Source organism: Gigantopelta aegis, chromosome 4 (genome assembly GCF_016097555.1).
Source record: "Gigantopelta aegis isolate Gae_Host chromosome 4, Gae_host_genome, whole genome shotgun sequence".
NCBI lineage: Eukaryota > Metazoa > Mollusca > Gastropoda > Neomphalida > Peltospiridae > Gigantopelta > Gigantopelta aegis.
In genome coordinates this window covers 66741165-66758400 of record NC_054702.1, presented here as the reverse complement: position 1 = coordinate 66758400, position 17236 = coordinate 66741165, and the positions used below count along the sequence as shown (strand labels likewise).

At 37.2% G+C, this 17236-nt stretch overlaps 2 protein-coding genes across 5 annotated transcripts in view; one reads left to right on the top strand and one right to left on the bottom strand.

The window, feature by feature from the left end:
* The window catches only part of LOC121370965 (activating signal cointegrator 1 complex subunit 3-like), a 179091-nt gene that overhangs the window by 80805 nt on the left and 81050 nt on the right, over positions 1-17236 (top strand). The window lies entirely within an intron of this gene.
* Positions 1-17236, bottom strand: part of LOC121370966 — a 76160-nt gene that overhangs the window by 9360 nt on the left and 49564 nt on the right. The window contains exon 1 of one of the 4 annotated variants that reach the window (XM_041496526.1): positions 9620-9749. The exons of the other annotated variants lie outside the window; for them this stretch is intronic. The gene's annotated coding sequence lies outside the window, so the exon portion shown is untranslated. Of the gene's footprint in view, positions 1-9619; positions 9750-17236 lie in introns of those variants that run through there. 4 annotated transcript variants of the gene reach the window in all.

Here is a 17236-nt window from a genome sequence, read left to right as displayed (position 1 = left end):
CTTCCCCAAGCTTCACCGGCTCATTAGCATATTAAAGACCAGCCTCCCCCAGTGGACACAAGGGACCCACAATGCCTTGTCCAGCTGAGCTGTCCTGTGATGGACAGATGTAGAATGGATTTTTTTTGGTTTAATGCTAGACTTGCACAGTTTCCTAATGATATTCACACATTAGATGTTCTTGTACTTGCTTTTGTTGTTTGAGATAATACACACAAAGGTGTAGAAAAACGTATGTTTATCATTGTCATGTTACAAACAGAGCTTCATGTTTATAACATTTAACTGTGTATACTACATGTAGCGAACATTGCTCTATACCAGCTTGGAATACCAGTTTGTTGTTTTTTCTGTCGAAAATTAAGCAATGTTGAGTTCATGTGGTACCCAGTGCTGTAGATATTTTGTAATAACTGGTAAATGTTTTGTTGTTGTTTTGATTTTTTTCTCCCCATTGTCCTTCAGTAGATGTGACAAAAGGAAGATGAAAAACCTTTATTTAATGTTATAATGTTTTTAAAATATTAATATATATGCATTCCTGAAGCAGGTTGGGAAGCTGATAAATTCAATTGTTTCAATATAATGTCACAAGCACTTGCCTTCCTGAACATAAATTGTTCTAGTATAATACATGTATCATATAAACTTCTTTCTTCCTTTTTGTTTTTCATATAAAATTACTGTGTGTTAGAAAGGGACATGTGGACATGGTACATAACCATGCATAAATGAAAACTGTTAATTAACAAGTAAAAAATATTTGTCTTCATTAGAATTAGAAATTAGAAGAAAATAAAAGTAAAATTCCAACTTTTAGGCCAAACAGCCACCATTATATCTATTTTAACTATACATTTTAAAATATATAGTAGTGATTAAATCTATCTAATATATTGGTATTCATGTTTTTAATAATTGTTTCTGTATATATTATCTGAAACATGTTTTTAAGTCCTGAGATCTTGTGCAGACTGCAAGTTCCCATTCCAGATTTTAAATTTACTTACCTATGATTATTCATATTTTTGCATAGCTCTTTACGTGGTTTTAATTTAAGTGAATTTTTATATTTAAATAGATGATTGATATGCATATACTTATACCTTTGTGTTTTTAGGGCTGGGGTGTCTTAAGCATTCACTAATTCATTGTTGAATGTTTATATACACTTCTATTTATTAATCCCCGTCGGTGGGCCTATATTTGGCTATTTCTCACTCTAGCCAGTGCACCATGACTGGTATATCAAAGGCCATGGTATGTGCTATCCTGTCTGATGAAAGATTCCTTGCTACTAATGGAAAAATGTAGCGGGTTTAATTAATATTCATCTCTATGACTGTCAAAATGACCATACGTTTGACATCCAATAGCCGATAATTAATAAATCAATGTGCTCTAGTGGTGTCGTTTAACAAAACATGCTTTCTATTTAATATCAGTCATTTGCTTATGTCGTTTTTTTTTTTTTTACAAAATACAAGTTATTCGTAAGTATAGCTTAGCTTAGTAACTGGTTTAACGTGTCCATATACCACTAGGGTTTCGAACGCGCCTATCCCGAGTCCGGCCTCCTTGTAAGTATACGGCAACTTCTTTGTGACCAAACCAAGTCTATGAAGAATGAAAATTAAATGAACAACCAGGTATGAGTGACTTGAGTTTTATGTGCATGTCTCCAAAAATGAAACATCCACATGAGACACCTGTCCAACCCATATCCCTTGGGCCTGCTTTGATGTGGCGCGTGCCGGTCAACTTCAAGGGCCATGGGGGGAGATAAAGGCTATCCAAGCTGTTCGGTCCTGCTTTGAACTCTGCAGTGGAAGCCAGTAACTGGATAGAAGAGAGGAAAAGAACACAATACCTGGAGGCTTGCAGTGAACTGATAATGATACCCAAGAGCACCTGGGCTATGTGCCGGTCCCCAATGAATCCTTTGTGTTCTGTAATAACTACTTTTAAAAAAAAAATTATCAAAGGCAGACAGTTAAAACTTTCAACTGTAAAGGGCGGGATTATAACAAATGGGTTTTTGTATTCGGGGGGGGGGGGGGGGGGGGGGGAAGACAGACTGTGAGGACGCGTGCCTGGTTTGTGCGTGGACCAATCGCGAGGGAGATGGCCCGAATGGTGGAGAAGACCGCACGTGCCAGCTGTCTGGAAGGCGACAATTTGATAAATGAGATTGACAGAGTTCAGCAATGAAGCTTATCAAATGAAGTGAAGTAATGCAGTTGGCTCCCTCTGTGTATGCCCATAATGAACATTTCTCCACTCACGTCTGTTTGATTTCCACCGACCGGGACTTGGCGGCTCGCAATCTGTTGCTGTTTGAACACATTTCCATTAAGATTACATGCTTCTATCAGCCCGTGGCCACATGAAAGTATTACCTCTTGAGACTAAAGCTGTATAAATTACCTTAATTAGCTCCCTAAAGTATACATTATAAATATACAGTACGAACGTCACATTGAATACTTATTATGTATGCAGTTTTTTATTTTAATAAATACTAATTAAACAACAAAAAACAACTAATATACAAAAATATGACTTGAAACCTTTTTTTTTTCTTTATATAAACTGAATTTATTTTCTATATTTTGTAGATTTTATTCACTAAAAAAAAAACCAACTGAAAAAAAAATCAAAAAAAATCTAACCCTGCCCCTGACCCTCCCCACAAGAACTAATGTAAGTCACTTATTTGTAAATCCATTATATACATTTATTTTAATTTTATGAACTACATGTATTTGCAACAATTTGCTTCATATTGACTAAAATATATTCACTTTTTAACATTAATTTTCTCTTCATATATATTTTTTTCTTCATATTTGTAAAGAAAATACTTATTTACCATATATTAAATAATAATAATAATAACACTACATGTTATCAGCAACTTTGTAAATAAATCAATGTGCTGTTTTCAGAAATCAAAATTGTTATGTTTTTATTTTGATAGTGATAGATGTCAAGGAACTATTTTTATACCTTAATATAATTTTAGCTATAATATAATCATAGTTGGACTAATTTTGTTAGCGAAAAGTTAGTTTTTAATAACCATGAAAACATTCAAATAATAAAGAAGTAGATATAGTTACTGTACGTTTAATTCTTTTGTGTAATATTATCTGCTCCAATTAAGAGTCAAACAAATTGTAAACAAATGGAAGCTAACTACTAAAACAACATCCCCCTATTAATATTAATTAATAATAGACCCCAGGCCATGTTACCTTTAAAAATCTTCAACCTTACAGCTGAGCTTCCATCTTTTCCTTACTCATTACATAAATATGAAAGCAAATATGCTGTGTTCTTCTGTCCCGAGTTCACACGGTTCTAAGTTATAAGATATGTGACACAAGCTCATTAATGCTATTTATACCTACCTGTATGCACTCCGTGTGTTATACCCCCTCAGGGCTGTTTACAATTACTCCTACTGCAGTACTTTGATTGAAATACACTATTTCATTGCCCTGTGTGGCTTTCTTATCAGCGTACATGATACATTCCTACTATGTCTCATATTTCATGCGGCATTCAGACACAAATCGAATAAGTCCACGCACATCTATATTTCATTGTTCTTTCATGTATGTTTTATTCTTTATCTCAAGGAGATTGCTGGTAAATGCCAGCATTTTTAAATTTTGGCTTTAAGCTGGTTTAAAGTTGCTACACAGGGAGAGCTGGGTGATTACGTATGTGCAAACCTGTGGGGCAGTGATCTGTTTTGAGATTCTTTGGATGTCAGACATCAATGTATTAAGATCAATGAGATGCATGTACAGATTTGGGTGGGTGTGGGTTTTTATCAGTCTTAGGGAGCTGGTAAAGAAAAATAAGGCCACTGAGTGTACATTATTGTAAAAAAAACACCAAATTCTTATATATCTAAATTTTGTTCCTCATCCGTACGTGGGTAACCCATCATGCTCTGTATGTTCTACCCATCCATCAAGCTAGTTTATTCAAACATTACCTAACTTACATCTTACATCACCTAACAACGTTATTTCATCTCTGCCAATTCATCAATATGATTAACCTATCCATCTATCTGAAGGCACTCCCTTTTACTTCATGTCTAACCCACTTACCTGCATGTTCAGACCACTTGCCAGAATATCTTGCCCATTTATTTGCCTGTCTTACCCACATACTTACTTGTCTCATCTATCTGATTGTCTCACCCACTTGTCTACTTGTCTCACCCACTTATTTGCTTATCTCACCCATATATTGTATTGTCTCACCCATTTATTTGCTTCTGTCACCCAGTTATCTGCATGTCTCACCCACTTATCTGGTTGTCTTACCCACTTACGTAATTGTCTCACCCATTTATTTGTTTGTCTCACCCATTTATTTGCTTGTTGCACCAGGTTATCTGCATGTCTCACCCACATATCTACTTGTCTCACCTATTTATTTGCTGATCTCATCTAGTTATCAGTGTCTCATTCACTTATCAGCTTGTCTCACCCACTCAATTGCTTGTCTCACACAGTTATCTGCATATCTCACCCACTTAATTACTTGTGTTACCTTCTTATTGTCTCACCCATTTATCTACTTGTCTCACCCGGTTATCTGCATGTCTCACCCACTTATGTACTTGTCTCACCTAGTTATCTGCATCTCTCACCATCTCATTTATTTGGTTGTCTCACCTATTTATCTGGTTGTCTTACCCATTTATCAGATTATCTCACCCACATATCAACATGTCTCGCCCATTTACCAGCATATCTTACAAATCCAACTGCATGTCTCCCCCATTCATATCTCATCCACCTACTTGCATGTCTCATTCATCTGTCTGTATGTATAGCCCTGTGTCTGTGTCTTACCCATCTATCTGTGGGTCTTGCCTGCCTGTCTGTATGCTTTTCCCATTTGTCTGAATGCCACACCCACTTACCAGCATGTCTCACCCACCTACCTACATGTCTCACCATTTGCATCTCACCCATTTATGATCATGTCACACACACACACACTTACCAACATGTCTGACCCATATATCTGCATATACCATTATGTCTCAGCCACTTGCAGCATGTTTCGTCTACCTACTTTTCTCACCCATCTGTGTACATGTCTCACCCACTGATTAGCATGTCTCACCCACCTACTAGCATGTCTCACCCACCTACTAGCATGTCTCACCCACCTACTAGCATGTCTCACCCACCTACTAGCATGTCTCACCCATCTACTAGCAAGTCTCACCCACCTACTAGCATGTCTCACCCACCTACTAGCAAGTCTCACCCACTGATTAGCATGTCTCACCCACTGATTAGCATGTCTCACCCATCTACTAGCATGTCTCACCCACCTACTAGCATGTCTCACCCACCTACTAGCAAGTCTCACCCACTGATTAGCATGTCTCGCCCATCTACTAGCATGTCTCACCCATCTACTAGCATGTCTCACCCACCTACTAGCAAGTCTTACCCACTGATTAGCATGTCTCACCCATCTACTAACAAGTCTCACCCACTGATTAGCATGTCTCACCCATCTACTAGCATGTCTCACCCACCTACTAGCAAGTCTCACCCACCTACTAGCATGTCTCACCCACCTACTAGTAAGTCTCACCCACTGATTAGCATGTCTCACCCATCTACTAGCATGTCTCACCCACCTACTGGCATGTCTCACCCACCTACTAGCAAGTCTCACCCACTGATTAGCATGTCTCGCCCATCTACTAGCATGTCTCACCCATCTACTAGCATGTCTCACCCACCTACTAGCAAGTCTTACCCACTGATTAGCATGTCTCACCCATCTACTAAGTCTCACCCACTGATTAGCATGTCTCACCCATCTACTAGCATGTCTCACCCACCTACTAGCAAGTCTCACCCACCTACTAGCATGTCTCACCCATCTACTAGCAAGTCTCACCCACAGATTAGCATGTCTCACCCATCTACTAGCATGTCTCACCCACCTACTAGCAAGTCTCACCCACTGATTAGCATGTCTCACCCATCTACTAGCAAGTCCCACCCACATATCTATGTTTTGTCTGTCTACATCTCACCCATGTACCATCATGTGTCACCCACCTATATAATTGTTTCACCTGTCTGCATCTCACCCATTTATACCGGCCTCGGTGGCGTCGTGGCAGGCCATCGGTCTACAGGCTGGTAGGTACTGGGTTCGGATCCCAGTCGAGGCATGGGATTTTTAATCCAGATACCGACTCCAAACCCTGAGTGAGTGCTCCGCAAGGCTCAATGGGTAGGTGTAAACCACTTGCACCGACCAGTGATCCATAACTGGTTCAACAAAGGCCATGGTTTGTGCTATCCTGCCTGTGGGAAGCGCAAATAAAAGATCCCTTGCTGCCTGTCGTTAAAAAGAGTAGCCTATGTGGCGACAGCGGGTTTCCTCTAAAAACAGTGTCAGAATGACCATATGTTTGACGTCCAATAGCCGATGATAAGATTAAAAATCAATGTGCTCTAGTGGCGTCGTTAAATAAAACAAACTTTACTCACCCATTTACATGTATATTTTTCTTACTTGTTTGTCTTACCCTGTACGTTTTCAGCAAACACTTAAGTTTGTTGTGTGAAATACATGTGGATGCAAAGATGTCAGAAGAATAATGGCCAGTACATTCCAGTGACACTATTTTAGCTGTATAACACTATTAATATGCCATCATGCATATCCACTAAAGGTTCTTGGGACCACCATTCTCTTACCAGAAAGTCTGTCCAGAATTTGTATACATGGTAACTACAGTATTTTAATTGTAACAATGACTATATTGTTGTTATGTGTGTCTATATGTGCTTGAAAACATTACGTAACAATGATAAAACTATCTAAAGTGACGCCTTTGTGATGTGACACATGCCAGTATGCAGTATCTGGACCGTATATGACTTATTATGATTATATATGTCACTTACATTATGTAATACTGCCTAATGTTGTTTGTATCCACATATCTTGCATTTGTAGAGGTAATCACTCAATCAGCCGGGCTAATCGTTTTGTCAGATAATAACCTCCATTAGCAGCTATCCATAACTCTGTTTCTAGCGACAATGGCATTTCACATTAATATAGTTGATCCGAAAATATTTCTTTTGCCTTTTGAGTGATTGGCTGTCTGCTAACAGCTTCTTCTGCAATCTCTGTTCATCTGAGTTAATTAGCCTTAAAAAAAATGTTGGGGTCACTTTTGTATATATGTTGTGAAAGTGAATACAGTAAATGGTATTGGGTTCACATGTCACACAGTAAATGTATAATAATTATATATAGGGAGAACAAATTTAGTCTGGTGTGTTACTTGATCTTGTTTATGAGAAATTTTGTAACCTAACTATACAACCTAATTTATATTTTTAAAAATAACATTTTAAATATTAACCTAGTATTTATTTAAATTTTGTTACAATTCCTCTGTCTGCTGTCTGTGTCTGTCTTTCCCTCCACCATCTATATTTGCCTCTATCTCTATCTTTCAGTCCTTCCTCATCTTTCTGTCCATTCCATCTCCATTCCTGCCATCACCCTCCCCCCTCTGTCTCTGTCTCTCTCTCTCTGTCTCTCTCTCTCTCTCTCTCTCTCTCTCTCTCTCTCTCTCTCTCTCTCTCTCTCTCTCTCTCTCTCTCTCTCTCTCTCTCAATATATATATAATTACACAAATCAGACTTCCAATATACTGCAGAGTCACAGGTACATCAATATAAACAAAGTAACTGTTCACGGACTTACAGTTAGCTGTTTCTTTGTGCATTGTGCCCATGCATCAAAGTGTGCAATCACTTGAGATCTTTATACTTCATTAAGTACTAAAGGAATCACTTATCTAGCTTGTACACTTAGATTAACAAGCCACAGAAGTTAATTAATTCCCTGCCTGCTTCTGGCCATGACGGACCTCCCACGTATTGCACACATGGTTGGTTACCCTGTATTTATGTATACTGCTAGGCACTGTTGTGTTTATGTATATACAGACTAGTCAAGCACAAGTCTTAGAACTAATAAAATATACTGATTGAAAGAAATAAGGGAACATATAGTCTTTGAGACCAAATTTTATTCATTATTATAGTAGTTTTGAACATAAAATACAGAGATGCAGGACTGAATGTATCCTGTCCTGGACGGAGGAGCCGGCGAAAGCTGACACATGCACCCATGACAGGCATGTGCTACAACAGCTTGTTCCGAATTTAAACAAAGTTTGTTTTGTTTAACAACACCACTAGAGCACATTGATGTATAAATCACTGGCTATTAATTGGATGTCAAACATTTGGTAATGTTGACAAAATATAGTCATAGAGAGGAAACCTGCTATATTTTTTCATTAGTAACAAGTGATCTTTTATATATGCACCATCCCACAGATAGGTTAACATATACCACTGATTTTGATACACCAGTTGTGGTGCACTGACTGGAACGAGAAATAGCCCAATGAGCCCAAGCCTGTGTAAAATACAGAAATGTATTGTGGGACTGAATGTCAGTACTATGTCATTGACTGTCTGTAAAACAGTCATCTTGTTGATACTGTGGATGAGTGTTCTGATAACGGCCAATATTTACTGTTAACAGGCCTCTGATAATTAAAACATTGAATAACCCATGGGTTATATGCCAACTGAAATTTAGATAATCCATTTGGTTGATACTGTGGATGAGTGTTCTGATAACAGCCAATATTTACTGTTAACAGGCCTCTGATAATTAAAACATTGAATAACCCATGGGTTATATGCCAACTGAAATTTAGAGAATCCATTTAGTTGATACTGTGGATGAGTGTTCTGATAACAGCCAATATTTACTGTTAACAGGCCTCTGATAATTAAAACATTGAATAACCCATGGGTTATATGCCAACTGAAATTTAGAGAATCCATTTGGTTGATACTGTGGATGAGTGTTCTGATAACAGCCAATATTTACTGTTAACAGGCCTCTGATAATTAAAACATTGAATAACCCATGGGTTATATGCCAACTGAAATTTAGAGAATCCATTTAGTTGATACTGTGGATGAGTGTTCTGATAACAGCCAATATTTACTGTTAACAGGCCTCTGATAATTAAAACATTGAATAACCCATGGGTTATATGCCAACTGAAATTTAGAGAATACATTTGGTTGATACTGTGGATGAGTGTTCTGATAACAGCCAATATTTACTGTTAACAGGCCTCTGATAATTAAAACATTGAATAACCCATGGGTTATATGCCAACTGAAATTTAGATAATCCATTTCCTTTTTGCACAGCCCATGTAAATAATGCCCTAAATTTAATTAGCGCATGAAAAATAATTTACACAAAATTGGATTTGCATGAAAATACAAATGAAATATTAATTTTTGTGATTTTTAAAGGCCTGTGTAGACCTACTGTAACAAATTTAGTTTATAATTGATAGTGTTATTATATACATGTCTCAGCAATCTGTGACTAGAGGTAAATAAATAACTGATATCAGCCATTTCACCTTGTTGTACATTTCAGCAGCTCATTAATTGATAGTTTTACACGGGTATTCACAACATTAATTACCAGTTACCTCAATGTTTATAGATACACAAAGCCAGTGTGTGTCTATTAGCTGTCTTGAAATTCATCATGGATGGTGGCAGCTCAACCTAATATTCAGTTATCCCAAATGTTATTTCCAGCACTTAACACCTTTACATATGTACTGTATATGTACAGTTTACACCGTTGGCATGTCTATTATACTGACACAACACCTGGTGCTGTATTAATTAACTATACACAGTTCTATTGTCATTTCCCCATATTGAGCTGCCATTGAATATATACTGACAGAAAGAAATAAGGGACCACATCTTTGTGGATGGAAAGAAATAAGGGACCACATACTAAAAAGAATACTGTAGACTAAATTTAATTGATTACTATAACAGTATAATATCTGTATAAAATACAAAGATGTGATGTGGAATTGAATGTCATTGAAATAGGTGGTATATATATATAATATATATGGCATCAATGTCAGTAGCACCACCCAAACCCCCAATACTTGCTGCTGGTAGTAACTTGGTACTTGGTGATGCCTCGACCAGAAGCGGTCAGGCCCTTTATAAGGGCCCTATATGGGCAACCTAGGGAGACACCACAGCATTGTAGAGGTCTAACATTAATGGAGCTACTCTCGATTCACTGATATCAAAACCTATATTAGCTTGGCCATTTACCTTTCGACCGACCGTTAAAAAATTGCGCCAAATTCCCTCAATCAAAATTGCGAACCCTTTTCTCTTTGGCATTTAACTGCTCCATTCAAATTCCATGGCACCACCACCACCCCCACCCGCCTGCTACCGATTTGATCAGGCTGCTAGTACTCCCTTGCACCTGCCAGTGCAGGCGGTCCCTCCTCCTCCCCCCCCCCCCACCTTTCCTGTCATGGATGGAGGAGCCGGCCAAGGCCGGCTCTTGTGCCCACGACAGGCGTGCGCTACAACAGCTTGTTCTGAATGTGCACGTAAAACCCTATGACATGACATAAGTAGCACTATTAACTTCCTGATACCATGAATGAGAGTTTTGGTTGCATTCATTGTTTACTCTTACTATTATGTGATGGGGGAGGGGGGGGGGGGATCTACCTGTAATGGTAAAGGTTTTGTATGCTCTAATATGCTAATATTTTTAGCATATTAGAGCATGTAAAACCTTTACCATTACAGGTTTGTATTTTAAATTATGTTTTATTTGCATATTAGGTCCTGAAGTGATATATGTATAACTATATAGTGAAAGCATGATTTGGTGATATTGGAATTTATAAAACTAGTTCAAAATAACTTGTATTAACATAGTTATTAGGATGATTTCTACAGCTTTGACTGCTATTCCAAAATACAAAAACATCTACCCATGCATGCAAGGTACTGTATCACAGCGTATCTTTGAGTGTCTTTTTGTACTTTTAATGCTGGGATGTCGTTAAAACATTCATTCATTCATTCATTCATTCATTCATTCATTCATTCATTCATTCATTCATTCATTTCAAAGAGTGTCTTCTTGATACAGGTGATTGTATAACAGAGGTTATCAGTGTGTGCTTATTTAACTGTCATGTATAATTATGTGCTATGATTGTTACCCAGTGTGGATAAACATAAAATTACTTATATTTCATTATGTGTATTAAATTAATAATCTAATAAAAATAACAACAGTAATAAAAATCTTCTTTCACAATTTCATAAAAAGAAACCATAATCACTATACACGCATACTAATGATCTATATGGAATGATTATTGATCTACAGGTATTTAAAACATCTTATCAAAAATGTTTCTTCATTTTTCTTCAGGACATTATTATGACTGATAGTTTGATAAGTTTGAACATGTGTTACCGAAAGGCATGTAGCTGACTAATTAACACATAGATGTATACCTGAATTTTGTGGAGGTTTTACTACATGTATTAATTACAGTAACAAAATTAGAATAAAGCAAATCCTGTGAAATGTTTTTATGTTTCTTTAACCAGTACATTGAAAAGAAAGCAACAGATATATCTGTAATATAATTCCTTTGATATTAGTCTTATCCATTTTACGTCCTTTCAAAACACCATTAAGTTCTGGAAGAAGATCTTTTTAAACGTTCTTGTGCTGGCTCATTTAGTGGGTTTGACTTTCATGTGTTTTTAAAACCTCATCATTCCAAGAACCGTAAAATGTGAAGTTTCCGTGTTTCTATCTTTAAACGTAATGGAGAAGTGAAAGAGAAAAAAAAAAAAAAAAAAAATAGCCATGCCACTTCATATGTAGAGAAACCCCTCTAAACTGGGCACTCATGGAACCTAGTAAAAAGTCCAACTTTAAAGGATAACCAGTTTTTAGAGGTTCTTTTTTGTATTGATAACATCCAGTTTTGAGGATATTCTGTTTTATAAAGGGTCTAGTTTTGAGGCTTTTGACTGTAGTATTTTATTTGGTTTTATATTAGGTCTGTTTTCGTAACATTCCTATGGGGAGGTGGTGTTGAGAGGCAGTTCTTTTTGTGCCATCATCTTGAGGAGATATTGCTTATATCTGATAGCTATATTACCTTGAAGCATATGCATGCAGTCAGTGCACACTCCCATCACCCACAAAATAAAATTATACTATAAGTTTGCTTAGAGAGAGAGAAAAAAAAGATCAAATTATAGAGTAAATGTTTGCACTGTTAGTGTGCACTGACTGCATGCATATGCTTCAAGGTAATATAGCTATCAGATATAAGCAATATCTCCTCAAGATGATGGCACCAACTCGGTAGTTTATCTGTCAGTTATATCAACTGGCGTTCATCATCAATCATTACGGATATAAGTTAATTCAAGGTATCATCTTTATGGTACTGCATGCACACTTTAGATTATTTCTCAGTATATTGCAAATAGACCACACCAAAGATGCAGTTTCAGGGGCAGATCCAAATGTTTCGGAAATAGATGTTGAAATTATAAATGGTGAATGTGAAATTCGGTCTAGGAAAAAAAAGAAAAAAAGAAATCTGCTGCCATCATGATTAATAAGATCTTTTATATATAATTTTATTGAAAAAGACAATATCATCAACCGTGGCAGTAAATATTCATGCAGTAAGTCCTTAAGGGGATTAATAAAATATTTATGCAACTCATGCAGTAAGTCCTTTAAGGGATTAATAAAGTGTAATTATAGCATCGAAAACAAAAGGTACTATGTTTGTGTATAGGTGATAATTAATTTTTAGAATCATTATTTTCTGTCTGTTTCTCTCTAACTCTCTCTGTTTCTCTCTCTCTGTGTTTCTCTCTCTCAGCCCAGTGGTAAAGCGCACACCTGATGTGTGGTCAGTCTAAGATTGATCCCCATCGGTGGGCCCATTGAGCTATTTCTTGTTCCAGCCAGTGCACCATGACTGGCATATCAAAGGCTGTGGTATGTGCTATGCTGTCTGTGGGATGGTGCATATAAAAGATCCCTTGCTACTAAAAGAAAAAGTTTCCTCTCTATGACTGTGTCAAAATGACCATTTGTTTGACATCCAATAGCCGATGATTAATACATCATTGTGCTCTAGTGGTGTCATTAAACACAATAACTAAATAAATAATTCTCTCTCTCTCTCTCTCTCTCTCTCTCTCTCTCTCTCTCTCTCTCTCTCTCTCTCTCTCTCTCCTCTCTCTCTCTCTCTCTCTGTTTGTGTCCTCTTGTCTCTCTCTCTCTCTCTCTCTCTTCTCTCGCTCCTCTCTGTTCCTCCTCTCGTCTCTCTCTCTCTCTCTCTCTCTCTCTCTCTCTCTCTCTCTCTCTCTGTCTCTCTGTCTCTCTCTCTCTCTCTCTCTCTCTCTCTCTCTCTCTCTCTCTCTCTCTCTCTCTCTCTCTCTCTCTCTCTCTCTCTCTCTCTCTCTCCCTCTCTCCCCTCTCCCCCCGTCCCATCTCCCTTCCCTATCTTTCTCTTTTCATTTGTCTGCTTGTGTCTGTCCCCGTTCCTTCATCGTATGTCACATTTATGAAGGTGACAACATAGACAGGATGGATTGCAGTACCGGTACTTAACTTATATACTGGTACAAGTCATATGTAACATTTAAAATATTTCATCAAAAATGTTTCTTCACTTTTCTTCAGGACATTATTATGACTGATAGTTTGATAAGTTTGAACATGTGTTACCGGAAGGCATGTGGCTGACTAATTAACACATACATGTATACCTGAATTTTGTGGATGTATTACTGCATGTATTGATTACATTTTTACATTAAAATGCGATCCATGCATAGATGACTGCACTTTGACATGGTAAGAATGTTTATCTTTGGCCGAGGCTTGAGCTGACTTGTTGATATTTTGACACACTGTCCATCATGCTGACAATCCCAGTTCATCTGATATGCTCCGCTGATGGAAGGATGGACATGTTGATCAATACACGTGGCAGATGGACATACACTCTAGACATATTAACAAGTCATTCTGAACAAAACAGCAGTCAAATATCCAAGCTAAAAGTTTGGGCAGTCTAAGAAGTTAAAATGGCGGCTGATTTTTTTTTTCATAGATTTTTTAATACTTAATATAAATTGTAGTAATTGTTTGCTGGTTTAGTTAAATATTTATGTTTGAAATAATATTTAATTGTTAATTCTTACAAACTGTAAGTCCTAAGTCATGCAAAAAAATTGGTTTATTGTTGCACCTACATGTATGTTCATCACAGTGCATGCACTGGAAACGTTTATGGTATGACCGTGATACATTTAATTCCACAGAATTCTTTCTAAATAAGATAAATTTTTGAAAAAACCTGTTAAAGCTATGTTAAGAGGTGGGATTGCTCGCTTGAGGTGCTTGTGTCGCAGGATTGAACCACCTCAGCTGATTGGGGTTTTTCTCGTTCCAACCAGTGCACCACAACTGGACAAAGGCCGTGGTATGTGTTTTCCTGTCTGTGGGAAAGTGCATATAATAAAAATCTGTTGCTGCATTAAAAAAAATGTAGTGAATTTTCTTTGTTGACTACAAGTCAGAATTACCAAATGTTTGACATCCAATAGCTGATGATTAATTAATCAGTGTGCTCCAGTGGTGTCGTTAAACAAAACAAACTTTAAAGCTGTGTTAAGCAATTGCAACATTTGACTTGATTTTTAATATAGGTCACTGGGTATACTAAATTAGTTGATTTGGAAGATTTAAAGGTGACCTGATTACTAAGGAAGCCATATGATGCATTTAAACAGTGCTGCATGCTTCTAGAACTGAGTGTTGAAAGATGATTCTCCAGTTCTGTTCCATTAACTTTTTGTTTTGTAGTTTGTTATTTTGACCAAAGACTAAAAGGGGTTTGGTTATATGATACACTGTATATTTGTTAGGTTTTGTGTATTTGGAAACAACACAGCCTTGTTAAAAGCTTGGCCCAGAATTCACTATAAACATGCACATATAAACCACTTCATGTTTGTGACCACAACATGTTTATGAGGTAGATAAAGGCATGTAAACACCTTGAGATGGTTGGAGAAGCCTGCAGGCACTGGACAGACTGGCCATAGTAGATTTGTTATCAAGACATTGTGTTGATACAGACTGCACACAACAGAAGCACGTGCCTCCCATCAGTGGCCATCATTAAAAACACAGAGCAAATCCCCTCCAGATAATAATGGTAAAACAAGCTAGGGTATAGACAGAAGAGCGTGCTGGGTAACTCCATGGCTATAACACATCTGTGGTGTGCCCAGGTTCCTGGGTGTCCACTTGGAGATGTCACTTAGCTCTGGACCTGTCAGATAAGGCTCCATGCAGCCATCATGATGATGATGCTGGTGGTGGCAGGGGTGTTTGAAATTACTCTGTTTCCATAAGCCTATAGGCAGAGAAACACTGAATACCATCTGTCAGATTCCCTCATTAGTAATGATTTGTTTATGTTGTCCATTTAAATACCTGTTTTCTGTATTAGTTTCTGACTAATATGGTCATGAACCTTATGGTTTAAATATATAATTAGACACATTCAAACCTGCTAAATGCCTGGAAATAAAGCATTATGGATGTTGTCTGGTATAAATTTAATTGTCATTTGCCAAACTTTGACATTCGAAAAGTTAATTTTTGTAAACACTGTGTCTGACATAGTATTTTGATTACAATGTACTATGTGTTGAGTCATTTTGATAATAATTTAAATATAGATGTCAAATAATTAATTTGTATTCCTAATCAAGCTTCCTTACATAAAAAAATATAGTTTATTATAAATAACTTTAAGGATATACTTCCTTTTTCTATTCCATACTCAAATGAATGTATTTACCTCTGTATATAAGGGCCACCTGTTTATAAAGCCCACTTGCTTGCAGCCTGACCTTTGGCCACCTGTTTATAAAGGCCACTTGCTTGCAGCCTGACCTTTGGGTGGCCTGTCTATATAGACAGGTTCAAATTTGTTTGTCAAGACCTCATCTGCCATAACACATTGGGCTATTTCTCGTTCCAGCCAGTGCTCCACAACTGGTGTAACAAAGGCTGTGGTATGTACTATCCTGTCTGTGGGATGGTGCATATAAAAAGATCCCTTGCTGCTAATTGAAAAGCGTAACCCATAAGGTGGCGACAGTGGGCTTCCTCTCTCAATATGTGTGTGGTCCTTAACCATATGCCTTACGCCATACAACCGTAAATAAAATATGTTGAGTGCATCGTTAAATAAAACATTTTCTTCCTTCATCTGCCATAATTAATTACTACCACATGCATTAGAATATCACTTTATGTGATCAATATAAAACTTGGATGCAAAGAACATCTTCCGTATTATTTTCTATTATCTTGCATGTCCATCTGTGCATTTCACACTGGTCCATGAGTAGTCCTTCTATACCTGTAAACACAGACTGACATTGAATCCATTTCCTGTACCGGCAGATGTTTGAAAACTCTAGCTATATGGCCTTGTTCAGCCAGCCTATGGTGTGCTCTGACCACTTGTCTGTTGGAGGGAACAACAGAAGGGGCAGCTGGTCTGACTAATATCCTAGTATGCTACCAAAACAAGCTGGTACAGTTGTATAATGTAATACACACAGATTTAATTCGAGTTCTTGATACTTTAGTAACAGCCTGAAATCTTTCAAGAAAACATTTTGAAATTTATTTTAAAATTTTATTATTCATTACTTCACTTTATCTTGTTAACTTTTTGGGGGGGGGGGGGGGGGGGGGTGGGGTGAGAGAAAGGAGGTATTTGTTGAGTGCAGTTAAATAAATAGAAATCTATTTTGAAATTTTATTATTCATTACTTTACTTTATCATATTACGTTTTTTTAAATTCAGTTTTTGTTTGTTTTGGGGTTGTTGTTTTTTTAAATTGGGGGGGGTTGGGGGGTGAGAGAGGGAGGTATTTGTTGAGTGCAATTAAATTATGGAATTTTAAAACATAAGAATTTCTTCAATTTTTTTTAATTTTCAAATATTATTCCAATTTCCAATCCAGATTGAACAATGTTTGCTCAAGATATTACTTCTTTTGTAATTAACCGGCCTCGGTGGCGTCATGGTTAGGCCATCGGTCTACAGGCTGGTAGGTACTGGGTTCGGATCCCAGTCGAGGCATGGGAATTTTAATCCAGATACCGACTCCAAACCCTGAGT